Here is a 7,036-nt window from a genome sequence, read left to right as displayed (position 1 = left end):
TTGAATAGACTGCTAGGAGAACAAACAGGTTTGTCCTGGAGAGGGTAAAGCCAGAATGTTCCCTGGAGTCAAGGATTCTGAAGCTTCATCTGACATATTTTGGGCATGTTGCAAGGAGGGACTGGTCCTTGGAGAGGGGCATCATGTTTGGCAGAGTGGAGGGGCGGTGCAGGAGAGGAAGACCTTTCATGAGATCGATTCTGTGACTGGAGAGGTGGGAATAAGTGCGTTTGAGATGGCTAGGTTGGCACAGGATAGAAGAGTGTAGAGAGCTCTTGTACAGAGGGTCGCTATGAGTCGCAGGTGACTCGATGGCACATAACAACAACAACAAATAAGATACAAGCCATGGTCTTTGCAATTACTTGCTATATATCAGAAAGCTAGACAATTACTAGGGATCAGTTGATGCCTTTGAGTTGTGGTGCTGGAGAAGAGTATTGAATATATCATGGACTGCTAGGAGAACAAATAGGTTTGTCTTAGAGAGGGTTAAACCAGGCTGCTCCTTGGAGGCAAGGATTCTGAAGCTTCGTCTGACATGCTTTGGACCAGTCCTTGGAGAAGGGCATCATTCTTGGGAGGGGGGAGGGACAGCGCAAGAGAGGAAAACCCTCGATGAGATGGACTGATTCAGTGACTGGGGTTATGGGAGTAGGTGTGTCAGAGACAATAAGATTAGCTCAGGATAGAGCAGGGTTCAGAGCTGTACGGTTGCTATGTGTCACAAGCAACTAAATGGCACATAACAACAATCATAAAATAATTTTTAAAGAGAAAGACCCTCAACCAGGTGGATTGATACAGTGACTGCTGCAACAGGCTCTAAGGTGTCAGGGTGTGGATGGCACAGAATAGGACAGGGTTCAGATCTGTTGTTCATAGGATCTCCATGGGTCATACTAGATAGCACCTGTCAACAATCATAAAATAGTTCATGAACCATAGTTTAATACCTTACTATCTTAGACATCTTGTGGGTAAAGAAGATTGAAGATTGAATAATCTTTTTATCTTAAAGATTGAATTGCATTTATTTTTAATAAAGCATATTTTAAAAGAAGTGTATTGAATATACAACTCAGAAAGAATCCTAAAGCACTTTGGAATTGAATAATCCAAATTATTACCTTTGAGAAGTAAAGGTATTGGGTTTTTTATTATACTATTGATGTTTTACATTTAGTTGATGATGTATGGTTAATTAAAAAAGTCAATAAAAAAGATATAGTCAAAGAAGTTATCTATGGCCTTTAAAAAACTCTCCTGTAGAAAAAGATTTTTTTCTCATCTTTATTTAAAATGTATCTCATTAACTAGAAAGAGAGAATGACCTTAGAGTTACATGATTCCTTCTTCTGTGGTGGGGTTCCTAGGTTAATAAATAATGGAGTTTGTTTCTGAATATCGGTTGTAGAAGCTGGTTAGTCACTTTGCAGGGGGGAGAAGAAGGTTGGAGAAAGAAGGTACAGAAAGATACAATTTTTTTCTTGCTTACCTTTAGTAATTAATTGACTTTGTTATATCCAAGTGAACTTAGCCATTCCAGCCAAGGACACTTAAAAGATTTTTTTTTCTGACTCAAAAGAAAAAAGACTTAAAATCCAATCTTGACACTATTTCTTCTTCTCCAGTGTACTAAAGAGCAAGGATATAATTTTAAAGACTAAGGTGTGCCTGATCCAAGACATGGTCTTTCATCTGCTTCCTGTGCATTTGAAAGTTGAGCAATGAATAAGGATGACCAAAGAAGAATCACACAGGTTCCTCCCCAAAGGAAAATACTAAAAACTCTCAAACTCATTGTCATCAAGTCAGAACTGTCTCATAGCTCACCCTCCTGAGGGTTTTTAGAGACTGTAAATCTTAAGGGAGGAGATGGCCCATCTTTCTCCTGTAGAGCAGATGATAGACTCAAATTCTGGGGAGGTGTGACTTTGTGTTAGCTGTAAAACTTCTTACAGACTTGTCACCAGAGTCTCCTCAAAGGCTAATAAACACATGGAAAAATATCCAGCCTTGGAGTAATCAGAAAGATGCAAATGAGAGTCAAGAAGACATACAACTACACACCCAATATAGAATTAGAAACCAATCAGGTTGACATCATTGAGAAGTCTGACAGATTATAGTGAAGATACAGAACATCTGAGGTCCTTGGGTGGTGTAAAGTTATTGTGCTTTCTGGTAACTGAAATGTTGATGGTTGAAGTCTACCCAGAGGCACTGAAGAGGAAAGGTCCTGGTACTTCGTAGAGGTCACCCACCCATTGCTGCCATGTCGCTTCTGACTCACTGTGGCCCTACATTTGGTTTCTGAAACTGTAACTTCACAGGTGGAGACTGCCCATCACTCCCCTGTGGGGAAGCTGGGGACAGGGGGCGGTTCGAACAATCGACCTTTTGGTTAGCAACTCAATACCTGTATGTCACCAAGGCTACTTCCAAATGATGAAAGCTATTGAAAAATCCCGTGGAGTGCATTTCTACTCTGAAACACACGGGGGCAGCCACGAGTCACGATCGAGGCAGCAGCAACTTTTTGTTTCTTTGTTTTCTCTCAAAACCCAAACCCCATTGCTATCAAGTCGATCCCACTCAACTGACTTTCTGACGAGTTTACTGAAGCTGGAATCACATAGGAAGAGATTGTCCATCTTCCTCCCGCCGAGAAAGAGATGGTCGCTGATTTGTGTTCTAGGGCATCCGATGATCTTTACACGCTGCCGGTAGCTAAGGGGAGCTGATGCAAGCACTGTGGCAAACAGTTGAGTAGATTTGAAAATGCAGGTATCTTATGAAAGAGCCTCCCCAGAATATGTATCTTAGAGCCTAAAACTGTCACTTGGGAATTCTTTGCTCCAGGACGTTCAACAGTGTTTAAAGACAAGTGACATGTAGCAAGGAGAAGCCAATGAGGCTAGTAAACATCCTGCTATGTGCAGGGCCACGTCTCCTCTCCATTAAAGAATTCCCCCAGCCCATAATGGCATCAGTGCCCAATCAGACTGAGGGACCCGGATGCAGAGAACCGGGTGCATTTGCCGATAGGGATTCACGTGTGACCGAAAGCTTGCATCAGCATTGCTTGTAGTAGCCAAAGCTTAAAAAGAATTCCAAATGCTCACCCACTGTGGGCTGGAGAAATTATGTTGTCGCTATTTCTACAATAGTGTATTCTTGAGCACAGAAAAGGAATAAACTCAAACAACACTAAACTATATGAGTGAATCTTGCAAAACAGTGAGAAACTCATTAGCAAAAAAAAGTAAATAAAACTGGAATGCACGGTTCATTCATTAAAAATTCAAAACTTTGCAAATGCACAAAATTGTTCTTTTAGACAAGCCTGTATTGGTAGAAAAGGAACCTGGTGGTGAAATGGTTAAGTGCTTTAATGCTAACCATTGGGAGTTTCAGCCCACCAGCTGCTCCTGGTGAGCCAAAAGCTGGAGACCTTCTCCTTTAAAAATTGTTGGTGTCATATGCCCCCCCCCCCGAGTTCAGTTGGAGCTGACTCATAGCTGACCTTCCAATGGATTTTCAGAGGCTGTGTAAAAGGCACAGGAGGAGACGGCACATCCTTCTCCCATACAGAGTGGTGGATCGCCCTGCCTTTGGACTGGCAGAGCAACTTCTTACCCACTTCCTTGAAGGTCACAGCCAAGTAAATCCTATGTGGAAATTCAACCCCCTCTATTTTGGGTTTGCTACGAGAATAGGGAGCACTGGGGGCATAGTCTGTAAGGAGCTGCTGTTAACCCAAAAAAGGCAGCTCCTCTGTGATGGTTCAAATCCGCCAGTGGTTCCACAGGAACCACTGTGTGATTTACTCTCCTGAGAACCTGCTGAAGGGTCCTCTCTAAGTCGATGGCAAAGAGTTTGAGTTTTCTGGTTTTGGTCTAATGAGTCAAAACTAAAACTAAAACTAAAACTCCACAGCACCCAACAACATAAAGATCCCTAAGCGACATAGTTCACACTTGACTATTAAAGGTTGGCCAACAGTGAGCCCACACACCGGGGCCTTAGGAGAGAGGTCTACCACAGCCAACCCAACCTTATACTGCAGTTCTACTCTGTGGGTCACCACAGGTCTGGATCAAGTAGATGGCAACTCACAACAATATGCAGGTGGTTGTTTTCATGTGCCGTCGAGTCAAGTATGACCATAGTGGCTTTGGAAAATGACTCTGAGCCCTGTTCTATCTTGAGCCAATTTCATTGTCTCTTACACCTACCCCTATTAATGCCTGTCACTGTGTCAATCCATCTCATCCAGGCTCTTCCTCTCCTGTGCTGTCCCTCCAAGCGTGATGTCCTCCTCCAAGGACCTGTCCCACTTGGCAGTGTGGCCAAAGTGTGTGAGACAGAGCTTCAAAATCCTTGTCTCCACGGACCAATGTAGTTTCACCCACTTTAAGACAGACCTGTTTGTTCTTTTAGAAGTCCATAGTATGCGCAATACTCTTCTCCAGCACCACAACTTAAAGGCATCAATACTACTTTTGTCATCTTTAGTCATTGTCCAGCTTTCAGAGGCTGAAAGTAAGCAATTGAGATGCACCTTGGCCTGGATCAGGTGCACCTTAGTCTCTAGACTGACACTGCACTCTGGAGAGGTCCCTGACAGCAGATTTCCCCAATGCAATTAGTCTATTTCCTGGCTGCTGGTGTTGATTGTGGACCTGAACGAGCTGAAATTGTTAACAGTGTCAATCCTTGGTCCGTCTCTTGTGGTGCTGCCAATTGGCCCAGTGTTGAGAATCTTTGTTTTCTTGATGTTGAGCTTCAATCCATAAAACAATGGAAAATGTAAGCATATGATTGTCACAGATGTCCCACAGGGTGGGTAACAGACAGCTGTGATGGACAGCAGTGCCGGTGCTGTGACTACCTTTGAGAGGACATGGAGGAGCTTGTGGCTAGATGACAGCCTATGGGAAGCATTGGGGACGATGGTCATTCGTGACTGAAAGGATGGGCACAAGAATGTCACTTTATGATGGACCATGTGAGGACTACATAGTTGCATTTTATCTAGTTTTTTTTAAATTATTTTAATGAAAGTTTGCGGAGACTTTGGATTGGATTTCCATTCATTCATTGTTACACATTTTATCTAGTTTTATGGATGCAAATTCTATCTCACAATAAAACAGTCTCGAAGAAAAGTTAGCAAAAACGACTTCCGAGGAAAAGATCTTAATTGAGAGAAAAAAGTTACGGAGTTGAAACCCACCTCTTGCTGACATACCAGTGGAGACAAGAGGCTGTAACTCTAACAGGAGGTAATTATGGAGCCACTGGAGGATTCGAACCAGCAGAGAGCCTTTGGGTTAGCAATATAACTCCACACAGACTATCCCACCAGAGCTCAGCAAAATCACAAGACCACCCAACAGTCCTGACTGTCTTCTATAGTGTTATTTGCCCATGGCATCTGTCACCAGCTAATGTATTTTGATATCACCCCCAAAATGGAAACTCCATGAAAGCAGAGGATTCTCTTCCCTCTTCTAATTTGGGGTGGTTTGTTTTTTGTTTTACTTTATCCACACTTGCTGGGAGAAGGGTAGGTTCTGTTTCTTATAGTGACTCAGAGAGGGACCTGCTGCATCCTCATAGGATGGACAGGAGTGAGAAGAAGCAGATGGCAGGACAGAAAACAACAAGGGGGATAGTAGAACCACAGTCAGAAGCTTTCTCCGGAATGGACAAACTCCCTCAATCCTTAAAGGCCGCCTGGAATAATTGTCATTTGCCAAAAGAACCAAGACTCAACCTCTAGTATATTAGATACCAGTGCAGTTTCTAGCGCCAAATGCTGAGTGGCGTACACATTCAGAAATGATGCTGATGAACGGGAGTGGGCGAGTGTGTGGTTGGCTTCATCACCTGGTGCTGCTTGCAATAGAGCCATCCCATGTCGTAGCTTTAGTAAACAGGAATGTATTGTCTCTCACAGCTTATTTTGTTTGCCTTATGTTGTTGCTGCCCCCGCAGCAGGTTTTTCAGAAGCAGTAAGTCGCACAGGAGGAGACTGTCCACAGAGCAGCTGGAGGATTCAAACGATATGCCTTTGGGATTGCAGTGCAGCTTTCTTACCACTAGGCCACCAGAGCTCTTTGGTGCTGCATCAACAACAACGAGGCTCCAAAAAGACTCTCTGATGGCCTAGTGGTAAAAAGCAGCCTCTGAAAACCCACTGAAGCGCAGCTGTGGGTTGTTTCTGACTTGATGGCACACAGCAACACTGTCACAGCTTAGGAGGCTGGAAGTTCAAATTTAGGGGCTGGCTTCAAGGGAGAACTGTCTTTCTCTGTCAGTTTTGGAGGAAGTTCGCTGTGTCTTTTCAGCCTCTGTAGGTCTCCGTGTGTCTTTGCATCAAGCTTTGTCTGGATGTGTGAGGTTCATCACATAGGGATCTGAGTGCAAATGATGCACTTTATTCCTGGCTCATTTTTCTTGATACTGAGGTTCCCCCCTTCTCTGTTCCCCTTTCTCTCCTTGTATATCTCTTCCAAGATAAAAAGGGTGATGCAGGCCGAACTCTAGGGAAATGCCCCTTAAATCTCTGGTCAGGGCTGTGACCTGATAAAGGGAATAAATAACACCTTACTGTAATCCCCTTACAACTGATGGGCAGATCACACTGCCTCCTGAGACATGATTGCATCATGACACAGTCCTGCCTCATTAATATAACAGGCAGTGGGATTTGTAACACATAGGATAATTACATCATACGTAGAATTGTGGCCTAACCACCTTGACATATATTTTGGGAACACAGTTCAATCCATGACAATGTTGTCCTTATGAGGTGCCTTCAGAAGGACTCAGACTGTATGTGTAACCGACCTAAAGTATCTCAATCCTTCACCTGTGCTAAAGCCCATTGTTCTAGCCACTGTGTCAGTCCATCGTGTTGAAGAGCTTCCGCTCCTCCTCAGACCCCTTCACCTTTCTGTTCCCTCCACCTTTCCGTTCTCTCCACCTTTCCAAGCATGATGGTCCCTCCTGACAGCATGCC

Source organism: Elephantulus edwardii, unplaced genomic scaffold (assembly GCF_000299155.1).
Source record: "Elephantulus edwardii isolate Elephantulus edwardi_28Jun2011 unplaced genomic scaffold, EleEdw1.0 scaffold00016, whole genome shotgun sequence".
NCBI classification, from domain to species: Eukaryota; Metazoa; Chordata; class Mammalia; order Macroscelidea; family Macroscelididae; genus Elephantulus; species Elephantulus edwardii.
The sequence above is the reverse complement of the archived record's forward strand: the minus strand, read 5'-3'. Positions refer to the sequence as shown.